Below are 20,748 nucleotides of genomic sequence, written 5' to 3'. Positions count from 1 at the left end.
ACTCCAAAACTCTCTCATCAACCCTTGGTCGTTGCATGTCAAATTTAAACCTACAAAACAAATCACACAATTAGTATGTGTAGGGTTAATACTACTAGACAACTTATGTTTCACATGCACTAGATAGGGATCTTCGTGAAGACTCTCATCCAGCTTAGAAAAATCTCGAATCTGATTGTGCAAGGTTGTATAATTCGACCCTAGTTGTTGCTGATTTGGCACTACTTGCCCATCTGGAGATAGAACAATGAGCCATTCGTGTTACGTTTCCGTGGAAGCATGAACCAGTGAGGTAAAAACAACATTCGGGTCTCGATTGACACACTTGTCTGCATCACCCAACAGAAGTGGCAGCAATGAAGTGAAGGTCACTCCAGACGAGTCACTTGAATTTGCGCCAGTTTGAGTTGATAAAATGAGCTCATGGTGACCAGCTTTTGGATGTATGAACATGCATGGAAGATCACAAGCAGCTGCCACAAGCATGAAATCAAGTTGCAAATCTTTAATCAAAGCTGGAAAATTTCGAGCAGTCTTACGACCTACGAAAACAAAATAAGTCTCAGCTTGTTTTGAACCAGAAATTGGATAAATAAGCAACGGAACATCATCAATTAATTGGTAAGAAGGTGTGGAATAAGAGTTAAATGCAAAATATCCCTTTGACACATGATTCCTTCCATCAATCGATTCAACTTGAGACTGCATTGATGGCTCTTTACATTTTCTTTCAAAATCTGCATAGGAAATACATGTGTGAGGATGGAAATGATGCTCAAAAGAGGGTAAAGATGATGAATGAACCATGGGTAACAAACAAGGATAGAAGTATGGAATTCCCCCTTCATGATGAGCTCGAATCAATTCTCCATTGGTGCGGACAGATTTGGGTTGGAGTTGTTCCAAGAAGTGCTACCAAATAGATTTATCTCCAAGAAGACAAACTCCATGGAAGCTAGTGAATTGTACAAGTGACTTTGGAATGGAACATTGCATGACTAACTTCACTTGACTTCGCTTAATCTGTACAAAAGCAGAAACACTAAACAAGGCAAAGTTAAGTTTGTTAGGAAAACTATAAACACTCACCTTCCCATGCACAATCAGCTCACTTAATGCTTCACTCATCTCCTCATATCTTTTTACCCCTTTTCCTAACTCACATTCTTCAACTTTTACCTAAAGTGCACTCTCACCACCATACTCAACCCGCTCTTTTTCAAGTTTTTGTTGGAGGAGATTTGTTGATATGTTTCCCACACTCGACTAACGCCTTCATCTATGGATAAAGCATTTGCATGCTTTGTTGTCGAATGAACCTCCTCCCTTCTCCTTGAATATAATGACTTTGACGAGGTAGGTTGGACGTCAGGGTGAAATTGTCAGGAACCCATCCTCTTGACATCCTTATTCACCATTCGGTCAAGGCGTCTATGAAGAGGCTCGAAAGCTTCATCCAAACACTGATCGTTTGGTCACCAACTCCACTAGACATGCATAGGTAAACCTGCAAAAGAAAATAAGCAAACAACTTCCTCTCTCCTTCATTTTTTTTTGGTACAATGTCTCTCACGCTCGTGTTTCACTCAAGTGCATCACTCTCTAATACTCTCACCAAGCAATTCCTTGACTTGCTAGTTGCACGGGTTGAACAAACTAGGCGTCACCGCAAGGTACGTTCTTGACTAGTCAAGAAATGATACAAGATAGCAGCAATGAATGGAGATGAATGAAGGCCTAGACGCGACCTAAAAGTCGGATTACGACTAATGACTCAAAAAGAAAGCAAGACAAATGACTTCAAGGCCGAATTTTTGAAAATCCTAGAAGTGCTCTACCCGACAACCCAAAATTTTGGAATTCGCGGAGCTTGCTGGTCCGCGGCCTTTTGGTCAGGGGTTTGGTGGTATTTTGGTGTTTCTTTGGTGTAAGTCAATCAGGTCTTCGACCTCCGCTGAGCTATCGGGGGACTCGCTGCCCGGTCGCGGAAGCGACTTAGGATCTTAGAGGACACGTTGCGGAATCGACGGAGTTGAACCCAAACTCGGACCACTCAAGAACGAATTCAACGGTAGAGGACGCCACAATCAAGTGTGTTTGCTTGATTGATAAGTCAATAAACAACCGAGGAACCACGCTAGGATGTTCAACTTAGCTTTCACAAGTTAGAGGAATTTGCCTGAATGGAAGACGAAATTCTGGAATTTTATAAATAATATCGCAAAAACTAAAGGTACTATCAGCTTTGGTGCTATTTATAGCCCTGACTAAACCTAATAAAGGGGAAATCAGCGAGCCCATTGGGTCTCTATTGCCCGAACGCTAACCCGCTAATTAACTAACTTAATGACTAGCTAAAGTACTATTGACCTAAGGCCCACATGGCCGAAGCTAAGCTCAACAAGAGCTACTTAATCGAGGCCCAATCCTCCCTTTGAGGCTTGCTCATTCGCATCATTCCCCTTCTTTTGAAAAGAATTTGTCCTTAAATCTTGGGGAAAAATGGTACTCCATGTTGGGACGCTTATAGGATAGCAATGTGGGAGCGAGATGAATGAGCACCAGCCACGTCATATGTCGCTTGGACAACCTCATGATGCTCTTGAACAAGGACATTTGCCAAGACAAGAAACACCTTGTATAAAGCCTGTGAAAATTCCATGTAGCACTCCAAAACTCTCTCATCAACCCTTGGTCGTTGCATGTCAAATTTAAACCTACAAAAAAATCACACAATTAGTATGTGTAGGGTTAATACTACTAGACAACTTATGTTTCACATGCACTAGATAGGGATCTTCGTGAAGACTCTCATCCAGCTTAGAAAAATCTCGAATCTGATTGTGCAAGGTTGTATAATTCGACCCTAGTTGTTGCTGATTTGGCACTACTTGCCCATCTGGAGATAGAACAATGAGCCATTCGTGTTACGTTTCCGTGGAAGCATGAACCAGTGAGGTAAAAACAACATTCGGGTCTCGATTGACACACTTGTCTGCATCACCCAACAGAAGTGGCAGCAATGAAGTGAAGGTCACTCCAGACGAGTCACTTGAATTTGCGCCAGTTTGAGTTGATAAAATGAGCTCATGGTGACCAGCTTTTGGATGTATGAACATGCATGGAAGATCACAAGCAGCTGCCACAAGCATGAAATCAAGTTGCAAATCTTTAATCAAAGCTGGAAAATTTCGAGCAGTCTTACGACCTACGAAAACAAAATAAGTCTCAGCTTGTTTTGAACCAGAAATTGGATAAATAAGCAACGGAACATCATCAATTAATTGGTAAGAAGGTGTGGAATAAGAGTTAAATGCAAAATATCCCTTTGACACATGATTCCTTCCATCAATCGATTCAACTTGAGACTGCATTGATGGCTCTTTACATTTTCTTTCAAAATCTGCATAGGAAATACATGTGTGAGGATGGAAATGATGCTCAAAAGAGGGTAAAGATGATGAATGAACCATGGGTAACAAACAAGGATAGAAGTATGGAATTCCCCCTTCATGATGAGCTCGAATCAATTCTCCATTGGTGCGGACAGATTTGGGTTGGAGTTGTTCCAAGAAGTGCTACCAAATAGATTTATCTCCAAGAAGACAAACTCCATGGAAGCTAGTGAATTGTACAAGTGACTTTGGAATGGAACATTGCATGACTAACTTCACTTGACTTCGCTTAATCTGTACAAAAGCAGAAACACTAAACAAGGCAAAGTTAAGTTTGTTAGGAAAACTATAAACACTCACCTTCCCATGCACAATCAGCTCACTTAATGCTTCACTCATATCCTCATATCTTTTTACCCCTTTTCCTAACTCACATTCTTCAACTTTTACCTAAAGTGCACTCTCACCACCATACTCAACCCGCTCTTTTTCAAGTTTTTGTTGGAGGAGATTTGTTGATATGTTTCCCACACTCGACTAACGCCTTCATCTATGGATAAAGCATTTGCATGCTTTGTTGTCGAATGAACCTCCTCCCTTCTCCTTGAATATAATGACTTTGACGAGGTAGGTTGGACGTCAGGGTGAAATTGTCAGGAACCCATCCTCTTGACATCCTTATTCACCATTCGGTCAAGGCGTCTATGAAGAGGCTCGAAAGCTTCATCCAAACACTGATCGTTTGGTCACCAACTCCACTAGACATGCATAGGTAAACCTGCAAAAGAAAATAAGCAAACAACTTCCTCTCTCCTTCATTTTTTTTTGGTACAATGTCTCTCACGCTCGTGTTTCACTCAAGTGCATCACTCTCTAATACTCTCACCAAGCAATTCCTTGACTTGCTAGTTGCACGGGTTGAACAAACTAGGCGTCACCGCAAGGTACGTTCTTGACTAGTCAAGAAATGATACAAGATAGCAGCAATGAATGGAGATGAATGAAGGCCTAGACGCGACCTAAAAGTCGGATTACGACTAATGACTCAAAAAGAAAGCAAGACAAATGACTTCAAGGCCGAATTTTTGAAAATCCTAGAAGTGCTCTACCCGACAACCCAAAATTTTGGAATTCGCGGAGCTTGCTGGTCCGCGGCCTTTTGGTCAGGGGTTTGGTGGTATTTTGGTGTTTCTTTGGTGTAAGTCAATCAGGTCTTCGACCTCCGCTGAGCTATCGGGGGACTCGCTGCCCGGTCGCGGAAGCGACTTAGGATCTTAGAGGACACGTTGCGGAATCGACGGAGTTGAACCCAAACTCGGACCACTCAAGAACGAATTCAACGGTAGAGGACGCCACAATCAAGTGTGTTTGCTTGATTGATAAGTCAATAAACAACCGAGGAACCACGCTAGGATGTTCAACTTAGCTTTCACAAGTTAGAGGAATTTGCCTGAATGGAAGACGAAATTCTGGAATTTTATAAATAATATCGCAAAAACTAAAGGTACTATCAGCTTTGGTGCTATTTATAGCCCTGACTAAACCTAATAAAGGGGAAATCAGCGAGCCCATTGGGTCTCTATTGCCCGAACGCTAACCCGCTAATTAACTAACTTAATGACTAGCTAAAGTACTATTGACCTAAGGCCCACATGGCCGAAGCTAAGCTCAACAAGAGCTACTTAATCGAGGCCCAATCCTCCCTTTGAGGCTTGCTCATTCGCATCATTCCCCTCCTTTTGAAAAGAATTTGTCCTTAAATCTTGGGGAAAAATGGTACTCCATGTTGGGACGCTTATAGGATAGCAATGTGGGAGCGAGATGAATGAGCACCAGCCACGTCATATGTCGCTTGGACAACCTCATGATGCTCTTGAACAAGGACATTTGCCAAGACAAGAAACACCTTGTATAAAGCCTGTGAAAATTCCATGTAGCACTCCAAAACTCTCTCATCAACCCTTGGTCGTTGCATGTCAAATTTAAACCTACAAAAAAATCACACAATTAGTATGTGTAGGGTTAATACTACTAGACAACTTATGTTTCACATGCACTAGATAGGGATCTTCGTGAAGACTCTCATCCAGCTTAGAAAAATCTCGAATCTGATTGTGCAAGGTTGTATAATTCGACCCTAGTTGTTGCTGATTTGGCACTACTTGCCCATCTGGAGATAGAACAATGAGCCATTCGTGTTACGTTTCCGTGGAAGCATGAACCAGTGAGGTAAAAACAACATTCGGGTCTCGATTGACACACTTGTCTGCATCACCCAACAGAAGTGGCAGCAATGAAGTGAAGGTCACTCCAGACGAGTCACTTGAATTTGCGCCAGTTTGAGTTGATAAAATGAGCTCATGGTGACCAGCTTTTGGATGTATGAACATGCATGGAAGATCACAAGCAGCTGCCACAAGCATGAAATCAAGTTGCAAATCTTTAATCAAAGCTGGAAAATTTCGAGCAGTCTTACGACCTACGAAAACAAAATAAGTCTCAGCTTGTTTTGAACCAGAAATTGGATAAATAAGCAACGGAACATCATCAATTAATTGGTAAGAAGGTGTGGAATAAGAGTTAAATGCAAAATATCCCTTTGACACATGATTCCTTCCATCAATCGATTCAACTTGAGACTGCATTGATGGCTCTTTACATTTTCTTTCAAAATCTGCATAGGAAATACATGTGTGAGGATGGAAATGATGCTCAAAAGAGGGTAAAGATGATGAATGAACCATGGGTAACAAACAAGGATAGAAGTATGGAATTCCCCCTTCATGATGAGCTCGAATCAATTCTCCATTGGTGCGGACAGATTTGGGTTGGAGTTGTTCCAAGAAGTGCTACCAAATAGATTTATCTCCAAGAAGACAAACTCCATGGAAGCTAGTGAATTGTACAAGTGACTTTGGAATGGAACATTGCATGACTAACTTCACTTGACTTCGCTTAATCTGTACAAAAGCAGAAACACTAAACAAGGCAAAGTTAAGTTTGTTAGGAAAACTATAAACACTCACCTTCCCATGCACAATCAGCTCACTTAATGCTTCACTCATCTCCTCATATCTTTTTACCCCTTTTCCTAACTCACATTCTTCAACTTTTACCTAAAGTGCACTCTCACCACCATACTCAACCCGCTCTTTTTCAAGTTTTTGTTGGAGGAGATTTGTTGATATGTTTCCCACACTCGACTAACGCCTTCATCTATGGATAAAGCTTTTGCATGCTTTGTTGTCGAATGAACCTCCTCCCTTCTCCTTGAATATAATGACTTTGACGAGGTAGGTTGGACGTCAGGGTGAAATTGTCAGGAACCCATCCTCTTGACATCCTTATTCACCATTCGGTCAAGGCGTCTATGAAGAGGCTCGAAAGCTTCATCCAAACACTGATCGTTTGGTCACCAACTCCACTAGACATGCATAGGTAAACCTGCAAAAGAAAATAAGCAAACAACTTCCTCTCTCCTTCATTTTTTTTTGGTACAATGTCTCTCACGCTCGTGTTTCACTCAAGTGCATCACTCTCTAATACTCTCACCAAGCAATTCCTTGACTTGCTAGTTGCACGGGTTGAACAAACTAGGCGTCACCGCAAGGTACGTTCTTGACTAGTCAAGAAATGATACAAGATAGCAGCAATGAATGGAGATGAATGAAGGCCTAGACGCGACCTAAAAGTCGGATTACGACTAATGACTCAAAAAGAAAGCAAGACAAATGACTTCAAGGCCGAATTTTTGAAAATCCTAGAAGTGCTCTACCCGACAACCCAAAATTTTGGAATTCGCGGAGCTTGCTGGTCCGCGGCCTTTTGGTCAGGGGTTTGGTGGTATTTTGGTGTTTCTTTGGTGTAAGTCAATCAGGTCTTCGACCTCCGCTGAGCTATCGGGGGACTCGCTGCCCGGTCGCGGAAGCGACTTAGGATCTTAGAGGACACGTTGCGGAATCGACGGAGTTGAACCCAAACTCGGACCACTCAAGAACGAATTCAACGGTAGAGGACGCCACAATCAAGTGTGTTTGCTTGATTGATAAGTCAATAAACAACCGAGGAACCACGCTAGGATGTTCAACTTAGCTTTCACAAGTTAGAGGAATTTGCCTGAATGGAAGACGAAATTCTGGAATTTTATAAATAATATCGCAAAAACTAAAGGTACTATCAGCTTTGGTGCTATTTATAGCCCTGACTAAACCTAATAAAGGGGAAATCAGCGAGCCCATTGGGTCTCTATTGGCCGAACGCTAACCCGCTAATTAACTAACTTAATGACTAGCTAAAGTACTATTGACCTAAGGCCCACATGGCCGAAGCTAAGCTCAACAAGAGCTACTTAATCGAGGCCCAATCCTCCCTTTGAGGCTTGCTCATTCGCATCATTCCCCTCCTTTTGAAAAGAATTTGTCCTTAAATCTTGGGGAAAAATGGTACTCCATGTTGGGACGCTTATAGGATAGCAATGTGGGAGCGAGATGAATGAGCACCAGCCACGTCATATGTCGCTTGGACAACCTCATGATGCTCTTGAACAAGGACATTTGCCAAGACAAGAAACACCTTGTATAAAGCCTGTGAAAATTCCATGTAGCACTCCAAAACTCTCTCATCAACCCTTGGTCGTTGCATGTCAAATTTAAACCTACAAAACAAATCACACAATTAGTATGTGTAGGGTTAATACTACTAGACAACTTATGTTTCACATGCACTAGATAGGGATCTTCGTGAAGACTCTCATCCAGCTTAGAAAAATCTCGAATCTGATTGTGCAAGGTTGTATAATTCGACCCTAGTTGTTGCTGATTTGGCACTACTTGCCCATCTGGAGATAGAACAATGAGCCATTCGTGTTACGTTTCCGTGGAAGCATGAACCAGTGAGGTAAAAACAACATTCGGGTCTCGATTGACACACTTGTCTGCATCACCCAACAGAAGTGGCAGCAATGAAGTGAAGGTCACTCCAGACGAGTCACTTGAATTTGCGCCAGTTTGAGTTGATAAAATGAGCTCATGGTGACCAGCTTTTGGATGTATGAACATGCATGGAAGATCACAAGCAGCTGCCACAAGCATGAAATCAAGTTGCAAATCTTTAATCAAAGCTGGAAAATTTCGAGCAGTCTTACGACCTACGAAAACAAAATAAGTCTCAGCTTGTTTTGAACCAGAAATTGGATAAATAAGCAACGGAACATCATCAATTAATTGGTAAGAAGGTGTGGAATAAGAGTTAAATGCAAAATATCCCTTTGACACATGATTCCTTCCATCAATCGATTCAACTTGAGACTGCATTGATGGCTCTTTACATTTTCTTTCAAAATCTGCATAGGAAATACATGTGTGAGGATGGAAATGATGCTCAAAAGAGGGTAAAGATGATGAATGAACCATGGGTAACAAACAAGGATAGAAGTATGGAATTCCCCCTTCATGATGAGCTCGAATCAATTCTCCATTGGTGCGGACAGATTTGGGTTGGAGTTGTTCCAAGAAGTGCTACCAAATAGATTTATCTCCAAGAAGACAAACTCCATGGAAGCTAGTGAATTGTACAAGTGACTTTGGAATGGAACATTGCATGACTAACTTCACTTGACTTCGCTTAATCTGTACAAAAGCAGAAACACTAAACAAGGCAAAGTTAAGTTTGTTAGGAAAACTATAAACACTCACCTTCCCATGCACAATCAGCTCACTTAATGCTTCACTCATCTCCTCATATCTTTTTACCCCTTTTCCTAACTCACATTCTTCAACTTTTACCTAAAGTGCACTCTCACCACCATACTCAACCCGCTCTTTTTCAAGTTTTTGTTGGAGGAGATTTGTTGATATGTTTCCCACACTCGACTAACGCCTTCATCTATGGATAAAGCATTTGCATGCTTTGTTGTCGAATGAACCTCCTCCCTTCTCCTTGAATATAATGACTTTGACGAGGTAGGTTGGACGTCAGGGTGAAATTGTCAGGAACCCATCCTCTTGACATCCTTATTCACCATTCGGTCAAGGCGTCTATGAAGAGGCTCGAAAGCTTCATCCAAACACTGATCGTTTGGTCACCAACTCCACTAGACATGCATAGGTAAACCTGCAAAAGAAAATAAGCAAACAACTTCCTCTCTCCTTCATTTTTTTTTGGTACAATGTCTCTCACGCTCGTGTTTCACTCAAGTGCATCACTCTCTAATACTCTCACCAAGCAATTCCTTGACTTGCTAGTTGCACGGGTTGAACAAACTAGGCGTCACCGCAAGGTACGTTCTTGACTAGTCAAGAAATGATACAAGATAGCAGCAATGAATGGAGATGAATGAAGGCCTAGACGCGACCTAAAAGTCGGATTACGACTAATGACTCAAAAAGAAAGCAAGACAAATGACTTCAAGGCCGAATTTTTGAAAATCCTAGAAGTGCTCTACCCGACAACCCAAAATTTTGGAATTCGCGGAGCTTGCTGGTCCGCGGCCTTTTGGTCAGGGGTTTGGTGGTATTTTGGTGTTTCTTTGGTGTAAGTCAATCAGGTCTTCGACCTCCGCTGAGCTATCGGGGGACTCGCTGCCCGGTCGCGGAAGCGACTTAGGATCTTAGAGGACACGTTGCGGAATCGACGGAGTTGAACCCAAACTCGGACCACTCAAGAACGAATTCAACGGTAGAGGACGCCACAATCAAGTGTGTTTGCTTGATTGATAAGTCAATAAACAACCGAGGAACCACGCTAGGATGTTCAACTTAGCTTTCACAAGTTAGAGGAATTTGCCTGAATGGAAGACGAAATTCTGGAATTTTATAAATAATATCGCAAAAACTAAAGGTACTATCAGCTTTGGTGCTATTTATAGCCCTGACTAAACCTAATAAAGGGGAAATCAGCGAGCCCATTGGGTCTCTATTGCCCGAACGCTAACCCGCTAATTAACTAACTTAATGACTAGCTAAAGTACTATTGACCTAAGGCCCACATGGCCGAAGCTAAGCTCAACAAGAGCTACTTAATCGAGGCCCAATCCTCCCTTTGAGGCTTGCTCATTCGCATCATTCCCCTCCTTTTGAAAAGAATTTGTCCTTAAATCTTGGGGAAAAATGGTACTCCATGTTGGGACGCTTATAGGATAGCAATGTGGGAGCGAGATGAATGAGCACCAGCCACGTCATATGTCGCTTGGACAACCTCATGATGCTCTTGAACAAGGACATTTGCCAAGACAAGAAACACCTTGTATAAAGCCTGTGAAAATTCCATGTAGCACTCCAAAACTCTCTCATCAACCCTTGGTCGTTGCATGTCAAATTTAAACCTACAAAACAAATCACACAATTAGTATGTGTAGGGTTAATACTACTAGACAACTTATGTTTCACATGCACTAGATAGGGATCTTCGTGAAGACTCTCATCCAGCTTAGAAAAATCTCGAATCTGATTGTGCAAGGTTGTATAATTCGACCCTAGTTGTTGCTGATTTGGCACTACTTGCCCATCTGGAGATAGAACAATGAGCCATTCGTGTTACGTTTCCGTGGAAGCATGAACCAGTGAGGTAAAAACAACATTCGGGTCTCGATTGACACACTTGTCTGCATCACCCAACAGAAGTGGCAGCAATGAAGTGAAGGTCACTCCAGACGAGTCACTTGAATTTGCGCCAGTTTGAGTTGATAAAATGAGCTCATGGTGACCAGCTTTTGGATGTATGAACATGCATGGAAGATCACAAGCAGCTGCCACAAGCATGAAATCAAGTTGCAAATCTTTAATCAAAGCTGGAAAATTTCGAGCAGTCTTACGACCTACGAAAACAAAATAAGTCTCAGCTTGTTTTGAACCAGAAATTGGATAAATAAGCAACGGAACATCATCAATTAATTGGTAAGAAGGTGTGGAATAAGAGTTAAATGCAAAATATCCCTTTGACACATGATTCCTTCCATCAATCGATTCAACTTGAGACTGCATTGATGGCTCTTTACATTTTCTTTCAAAATCTGCATAGGAAATACATGTGTGAGGATGGAAATGATGCTCAAAAGAGGGTAAAGATGATGAATGAACCATGGGTAACAAACAAGGATAGAAGTATGGAATTCCCCCTTCATGATGAGCTCGAATCAATTCTCCATTGGTGCGGACAGATTTGGGTTGGAGTTGTTCCAAGAAGTGCTACCAAATAGATTTATCTCCAAGAAGACAAACTCCATGGAAGCTAGTGAATTGTACAAGTGACTTTGGAATGGAACATTGCATGACTAACTTCACTTGACTTCGCTTAATCTGTACAAAAGCAGAAACACTAAACAAGGCAAAGTTAAGTTTGTTAGGAAAACTATAAACACTCACCTTCCCATGCACAATCAGCTCACTTAATGCTTCACTCATATCCTCATATCTTTTTACCCCTTTTCCTAACTCACATTCTTCAACTTTTACCTAAAGTGCACTCTCACCACCATACTCAACCCGCTCTTTTTCAAGTTTTTGTTGGAGGAGATTTGTTGATATGTTTCCCACACTCGACTAACGCCTTCATCTATGGATAAAGCATTTGCATGCTTTGTTGTCGAATGAACCTCCTCCCTTCTCCTTGAATATAATGACTTTGACGAGGTAGGTTGGACGTCAGGGTGAAATTGTCAGGAACCCATCCTCTTGACATCCTTATTCACCATTCGGTCAAGGCGTCTATGAAGAGGCTCGAAAGCTTCATCCAAACACTGATCGTTTGGTCACCAACTCCACTAGACATGCATAGGTAAACCTGCAAAAGAAAATAAGCAAACAACTTCCTCTCTCCTTCATTTTTTTTTGGTACAATGTCTCTCACGCTCGTGTTTCACTCAAGTGCATCACTCTCTAATACTCTCACCAAGCAATTCCTTGACTTGCTAGTTGCACGGGTTGAACAAACTAGGCGTCACCGCAAGGTACGTTCTTGACTAGTCAAGAAATGATACAAGATAGCAGCAATGAATGGAGATGAATGAAGGCCTAGACGCGACCTAAAAGTCGGATTACGACTAATGACTCAAAAAGAAAGCAAGACAAATGACTTCAAGGCCGAATTTTTGAAAATCCTAGAAGTGCTCTACCCGACAACCCAAAATTTTGGAATTCGCGGAGCTTGCTGGTCCGCGGCCTTTTGGTCAGGGGTTTGGTGGTATTTTGGTGTTTCTTTGGTGTAAGTCAATCAGGTCTTCGACCTCCGCTGAGCTATCGGGGGACTCGCTGCCCGGTCGCGGAAGCGACTTAGGATCTTAGAGGACACGTTGCGGAATCGACGGAGTTGAACCCAAACTCGGACCACTCAAGAACGAATTCAACGGTAGAGGACGCCACAATCAAGTGTGTTTGCTTGATTGATAAGTCAATAAACAACCGAGGAACCACGCTAGGATGTTCAACTTAGCTTTCACAAGTTAGAGGAATTTGCCTGAATGGAAGACGAAATTCTGGAATTTTATAAATAATATCGCAAAAACTAAAGGTACTATCAGCTTTGGTGCTATTTATAGCCCTGACTAAACCTAATAAAGGGGAAATCAGCGAGCCCATTGGGTCTCTATTGCCCGAACGCTAACCCGCTAATTAACTAACTTAATGACTAGCTAAAGTACTATTGACCTAAGGCCCACATGGCCGAAGCTAAGCTCAACAAGAGCTACTTAATCGAGGCCCAATCCTCCCTTTGAGGCTTGCTCATTCGCATCATTCCCCTCCTTTTGAAAAGAATTTGTCCTTAAATCTTGGGGAAAAATGGTACTCCATGTTGGGACGCTTATAGGATAGCAATGTGGGAGCGAGATGAATGAGCACCAGCCACGTCATATGTCGCTTGGACAACCTCATGATGCTCTTGAACAAGGACATTTGCCAAGACAAGAAACACCTTGTATAAAGCCTGTGAAAATTCCATGTAGCACTCCAAAACTCTCTCATCAACCCTTGGTCGTTGCATGTCAAATTTAAACCTACAAAAAAATCACACAATTAGTATGTGTAGGGTTAATACTACTAGACAACTTATGTTTCACATGCACTAGATAGGGATCTTCGTGAAGACTCTCATCCAGCTTAGAAAAATCTCGAATCTGATTGTGCAAGGTTGTATAATTCGACCCTAGTTGTTGCTGATTTGGCACTACTTGCCCATCTGGAGATAGAACAATGAGCCATTCGTGTTACGTTTCCGTGGAAGCATGAACCAGTGAGGTAAAAACAACATTCGGGTCTCGATTGACACACTTGTCTGCATCACCCAACAGAAGTGGCAGCAATGAAGTGAAGGTCACTCCAGACGAGTCACTTGAATTTGCGCCAGTTTGAGTTGATAAAATGAGCTCATGGTGACCAGCTTTTGGATGTATGAACATGCATGGAAGATCACAAGCAGCTGCCACAAGCATGAAATCAAGTTGCAAATCTTTAATCAAAGCTGGAAAATTTCGAGCAGTCTTACGACCTACGAAAACAAAATAAGTCTCAGCTTGTTTTGAACCAGAAATTGGATAAATAAGCAACGGAACATCATCAATTAATTGGTAAGAAGGTGTGGAATAAGAGTTAAATGCAAAATATCCCTTTGACACATGATTCCTTCCATCAATCGATTCAACTTGAGACTGCATTGATGGCTCTTTACATTTTCTTTCAAAATCTGCATAGGAAATACATGTGTGAGGATGGAAATGATGCTCAAAAGAGGGTAAAGATGATGAATGAACCATGGGTAACAAACAAGGATAGAAGTATGGAATTCCCCCTTCATGATGAGCTCGAATCAATTCTCCATTGGTGCGGACAGATTTGGGTTGGAGTTGTTCCAAGAAGTGCTACCAAATAGATTTATCTCCAAGAAGACAAACTCCATGGAAGCTAGTGAATTGTACAAGTGACTTTGGAATGGAACATTGCATGACTAACTTCACTTGACTTCGCTTAATCTGTACAAAAGCAGAAACACTAAACAAGGCAAAGTTAAGTTTGTTAGGAAAACTATAAACACTCACCTTCCCATGCACAATCAGCTCACTTAATGCTTCACTCATCTCCTCATATCTTTTTACCCCTTTTCCTAACTCACATTCTTCAACTTTTACCTAAAGTGCACTCTCACCACCATACTCAACCCGCTCTTTTTCAAGTTTTTGTTGGAGGAGATTTGTTGATATGTTTCCCACACTCGACTAACGCCTTCATCTATGGATAAAGCTTTTGCATGCTTTGTTGTCGAATGAACCTCCTCCCTTCTCCTTGAATATAATGACTTTGACGAGGTAGGTTGGACGTCAGGGTGAAATTGTCAGGAACCCATCCTCTTGACATCCTTATTCACCATTCGGTCAAGGCGTCTATGAAGAGGCTCGAAAGCTTCATCCAAACACTGATCGTTTGGTCACCAACTCCACTAGACATGCATAGGTAAACCTGCAAAAGAAAATAAGCAAACAACTTCCTCTCTCCTTCATTTTTTTTTGGTACAATGTCTCTCACGCTCGTGTTTCACTCAAGTGCATCACTCTCTAATACTCTCACCAAGCAATTCCTTGACTTGCTAGTTGCACGGGTTGAACAAACTAGGCGTCACCGCAAGGTACGTTCTTGACTAGTCAAGAAATGATACAAGATAGCAGCAATGAATGGAGATGAATGAAGGCCTAGACGCGACCTAAAAGTCGGATTACGACTAATGACTCAAAAAGAAAGCAAGACAAATGACTTCAAGGCCGAATTTTTGAAAATCCTAGAAGTGCTCTACCCGACAACCCAAAATTTTGGAATTCGCGGAGCTTGCTGGTCCGCGGCCTTTTGGTCAGGGGTTTGGTGGTATTTTGGTGTTTCTTTGGTGTAAGTCAATCAGGTCTTCGACCTCCGCTGAGCTATCGGGGGACTCGCTGCCCGGTCGCGGAAGCGACTTAGGATCTTAGAGGACACGTTGCGGAATCGACGGAGTTGAACCCAAACTCGGACCACTCAAGAACGAATTCAACGGTAGAGGACGCCACAATCAAGTGTGTTTGCTTGATTGATAAGTCAATAAACAACCGAGGAACCACGCTAGGATGTTCAACTTAGCTTTCACAAGTTAGAGGAATTTGCCTGAATGGAAGACGAAATTCTGGAATTTTATAAATAATATCGCAAAAACTAAAGGTACTATCAGCTTTGGTGCTATTTATAGCCCTGACTAAACCTAATAAAGGGGAAATCAGCGAGCCCATTGGGTCTCTATTGGCCGAACGCTAACCCGCTAATTAACTAACTTAATGACTAGCTAAAGTACTATTGACCTAAGGCCCACATGGCCGAAGCTAAGCTCAACAAGAGCTACTTAATCGAGGCCCAATCCTCCCTTTGAGGCTTGCTCATTCGCATCATTCCCCTCCTTTTGAAAAGAATTTGTCCTTAAATCTTGGGGAAAAATGGTACTCCATGTTGGGACGCTTATAGGATAGCAATGTGGGAGCGAGATGAATGAGCACCAGCCACGTCATATGTCGCTTGGACAACCTCATGATGCTCTTGAACAAGGACATTTGCCAAGACAAGAAACACCTTGTATAAAGCCTGTGAAAATTCCATGTAGCACTCCAAAACTCTCTCATCAACCCTTGGTCGTTGCATGTCAAATTTAAACCTACAAAACAAATCACACAATTAGTATGTGTAGGGTTAATACTACTAGACAACTTATGTTTCACATGCACTAGATAGGGATCTTCGTGAAGACTCTCATCCAGCTTAGAAAAATCTCGAATCTGATTGTGCAAGGTTGTATAATTCGACCCTAGTTGTTGCTGATTTGGCACTACTTGCCCATCTGGAGATAGAACAATGAGCCATTCGTGTTACGTTTCCGTGGAAGCATGAACCAGTGAGGTAAAAACAACATTCGGGTCTCGATTGACACACTTGTCTGCATCACCCAACAGAAGTGGCAGCAATGAAGTGAAGGTCACTCCAGACGAGTCACTTGAATTTGCGCCAGTTTGAGTTGATAAAATGAGCTCATGGTGACCAGCTTTTGGATGTATGAACATGCATGGAAGATCACAAGCAGCTGCCACAAGCATGAAATCAAGTTGCAAATCTTTAATCAAAGCTGGAAAATTTCGAGCAGTCTTACGACCTACGAAAACAAAATAAGTCTCAGCTTGTTTTGAACCAGAAATTGGATAAATAAGCAACGGAACATCATCAATTAATTGGTAAGAAGGTGTGGAATAAGAGTTAAATGCAAAATATCCCTTTGACACATGATTCCTTCCATCAATCGATTCAACTTGAGACTGCATTGATGGCTCTTTACATTTTCTTTCAAAATCTGCATAGGAAATACATGTGTGAGGATGGAAATGATGCTCAAAAGAGGGTAAAGATGATGAATGAACCATGGGTAACAAACAAGGATAGAAGTATGGAATTCCCCCTTCATGATGAGCTCGAATCAATTCTCCATTGGTGCGGACAGATTTGGGTTGGAGTTGTTCCAAGAAGTGCTACCAAATAGATTTATCTCCAAGAAGACAAACTCCATGGAAGCTAGTGAATTGTACAAGTGACTTTGGAATGGAACATTGCATGACTAACTTCACTTGACTTCGCTTAATCTGTACAAAAGCAGAAACACTAAACAAGGCAAAGTTAAGTTTGTTAGGAAAACTATAAACACTCACCTTCCCATGCACAATCAGCTCACTTAATGCTTCACTCATCTCCTCATATCTTTTTACCCCTTTTCCTAACTCACATTCTTCAACTTTTACCTAAAGTGCACTCTCACCACCATACTCAACCCGCTCTTTTTCAAGTTTTTGTTGGAGGAGATTTGTTGATATGTTTCCCACACTCGACTAACGCCTTCATCTATGGATAAAGCTTTTGCATGCTTTGTTGTCGAATGAACCTCCTCCCTTCTCCTTGAATATAATGACTTTGACGAGGTAGGTTGGACGTCAGGGTGAAATTGTCAGGAACCCATCCTCTTGACATCCTTATTCACCATTCGGTCAAGGCGTCTATGAAGAGGCTCGAAAGCTTCATCCAAACACTGATCGTTTGGTCACCAACTCCACTAGACATGCATAGGTAAACCTGCAAAAGAAAATAAGCAAACAACTTCCTCTCTCCTTCATTTTTTTTTGGTACAATGTCTCTCACGCTCGTGTTTCACTCAAGTGCATCACTCTCTAATACTCTCACCAAGCAATTCCTTGACTTGCTAGTTGCACGGGTTGAACAAACTAGGCGTCACCGCAAGGTACGTTCTTGACTAGTCAAGAAATGATACAAGATAGCAGCAATGAATGGAGATGAATGAAGGCCTAGACGCGACCTAAAAGTCGGATTACGACTAATGACTCAAAAAGAAAGCAAGACAAATGACTTCAAGGCCGAATTTTTGAAAATCCTAGAAGTGCTCTACCCGACAACCCAAAATTTTGGAATTCGCGGAGCTTGCTGGTCCGCGGCCTTTTGGTCAGGGGTTTGGTGGTATTTTGGTGTTTCTTTGGTGTAAGTCAATCAGGTCTTCGACCTCCGCTGAGCTATCGGGGGACTCGCTGCCCGGTCGCGGAAGCGACTTAGGATCTTAGAGGACACGTTGCGGAATCGACGGAGTTGAACCCAAACTCGGACCACTCAAGAACGAATTCAACGGTAGAGGACGCCACAATCAAGTGTGTTTGCTTGATTGATAAGTCAATAAACAACCGAGGAACCACGCTAGGATGTTCAACTTAGCTTTCACAAGTTAGAGGAATTTGCCTGAATGGAAGACGAAATTCTGGAATTTTATAAATAATATCGCAAAAACTAAAGGTACTATCAGCTTTGGTGCTATTTATAGCCCTGACTAAACCTAATAAAGGGGAAATCAGCGAGCCCATTGGGTCTCTATTGGCCGAACGCTAACCCGCTAATTAACTAACTTAATGACTAGCTAAAGTACTATTGACCTAAGGCCCACATGGCCGAAGCTAAGCTCAACAAGAGCTACTTAATCGAGGCCCAATCCTCCCTTTGAGGCTTGCTCATTCGCATCATTCCCCTCCTTTTGAAAAGAATTTGTCCTTAAATCTTGGGGAAAAATGGTACTCCATGTTGGGACGCTTATAGGATAGCAATGTGGGAGCGAGATGAATGAGCACCAGCCACGTCATATGTCGCTTGGACAACCTCATGATGCTCTTGAACAAGGACATTTGCCAAGACAAGAAACACCTTGTATAAAGCCTGTGAAAATTCCATGTAGCACTCCAAAACTCTCTCATCAACCCTTGGTCGTTGCATGTCAAATTTAAACCTACAAAACAAATCACACAATTAGTATGTGTAGGGTTAATACTACTAGACAACTTATGTTTCACATGCACTAGATAGGGATCTTCGTGAAGACTCTCATCCAGCTTAGAAAAATCTCGAATCTGATTGTGCAAGGTTGTATAATTCGACCCTAGTTGTTGCTGATTTGGCACTACTTGCCCATCTGGAGATAGAACAATGAGCCATTCGTGTTACGTTTCCGTGGAAGCATGAACCAGTGAGGTAAAAACAACATTCGGGTCTCGATTGACACACTTGTCTGCATCACCCAACAGAAGTGGCAGCAATGAAGTGAAGGTCACTCCAGACGAGTCACTTGAATTTGCGCCAGTTTGAGTTGATAAAATGAGCTCATGGTGACCAGCTTTTGGATGTATGAACATGCATGGAAGATCACAAGCAGCTGCCACAAGCATGAAATCAAGTTGCAAATCTTTAATCAAAGCTGGAAAATTTCGAGCAGTCTTACGACCTACGAAAACAAAATAAGTCTCAGCTTGTTTTGAACCAGAAATTGGATAAATAAGCAACGGAACATCATCAATTAATTGGTAAGAAGGTGTGGAATAAGAGTTAAATGCAAAATATCCCTTTGACACATGATTCCTTCCATCAATCGATTCAACTTGAGACTGCATTGATGGCTCTTTACATTTTCTTTCAAAATCTGCATAGGAAATACATGTGTGAGGATGGAAATGATGCTCAAAAGAGGGTAAAGATGATGAATGAACCATGGGTAACAAACAAGGATAGAAGTATGGAATTCCCCCTTCATGATGAGCTCGAATCAATTCTCCATTGGTGCGGACAGATTTGGGTTGGAGTTGTTCCAAGAAGTGCTACCAAATAGATTTATCTCCAAGAAGACAAACTCCATGGAAGCTAGTGAATTGTACAAGTGACTTTGGAATGGAACATTGCATGACTAACTTCACTTGACTTCGCTTAATCTGTACAAAAGCAGAAACACTAAACAAGGCAAAGTTAAGTTTGTTAGGAAAACTATAAACACTCACCTTCCCATGCACAATCAGCTCACTTAATGCTTCACTCATCTCCTCATATCTTTTTACCCCTTTTCCTAACTCACATTCTTCAACTTTTACCTAAAGTGCACTCTCACCACCATACTCAACCCGCTCTTTTTCAAGTTTTTGTTGGAGGAGATTTGTTGATATGTTTCCCACACTCGACTAACGCCTTCATCTATGGATAAAGCATTTGCATGCTTTGTTGTCGAATGAACCTCCTCCCTTCTCCTTGAATATAATGACTTTGACGAGGTAGGTTGGACGTCAGGGTGAAATTGTCAGGAACCCATCCTCTTGACATCCTTATTCACCATTCGGTCAAGGCGTCTATGAAGAGGCTCGAAAGCTTCATCCAAACACTGATCGTTTGGTCACCAACTCCACTAGACATGCATAGGTAAACCTGCAAAAGAAAATAAGCAAACAACTTCCTCTCTCCTTCATTTTTTTTTGGTACAATGTCTCTCACGCTCGTGTTTCACTCAAGTGCATCACTCTCTAATACTCTCACCAAGCAATTCCTTGACTTGCTAGTTGCACGGGTTGAACAAACTAGGCGTCACCGCAAGGTACGTTCTTGACTAGTCAAGAAATGATACAAGATAGCAGCAATGAATGGAGATGAATGAAGGCCTAGACGCGACCTAAAAGTCGGATTACGACTAATGACTCAAAAAGAAAGCAAGACAAATGACTTCAAGGCCGAATTTTTGAAAATCCTAGAAGTGCTCTACCCGACAACCCAAAATTTTGGAATTCGCGGAGCTTGCTGGTCCGCGGCCTTTTGGTCAGGGGTTTGGTGGTATTTTGGTGTTTCTTTGGTGTAAGTCAATCAGGTCTTCGACCTCCGCTGAGCTATCGGGGGACTCGCTGCCCGGTCGCGGAAGCGACTTAGGATCTTAGAGGACACGTTGCGGAATCGACGGAGTTGAACCCAAACTCGGACCACTCAAGAACGAATTCAACGGTAGAGGACGC

The sequence above is a fragment of the Coffea arabica genome, chromosome 7c (assembly GCF_036785885.1).
Source record: "Coffea arabica cultivar ET-39 chromosome 7c, Coffea Arabica ET-39 HiFi, whole genome shotgun sequence".
Lineage (NCBI taxonomy): Eukaryota > Viridiplantae > Streptophyta > Magnoliopsida > Gentianales > Rubiaceae > Coffea > Coffea arabica.
Note: the sequence above shows the minus strand (reverse complement) of the source record.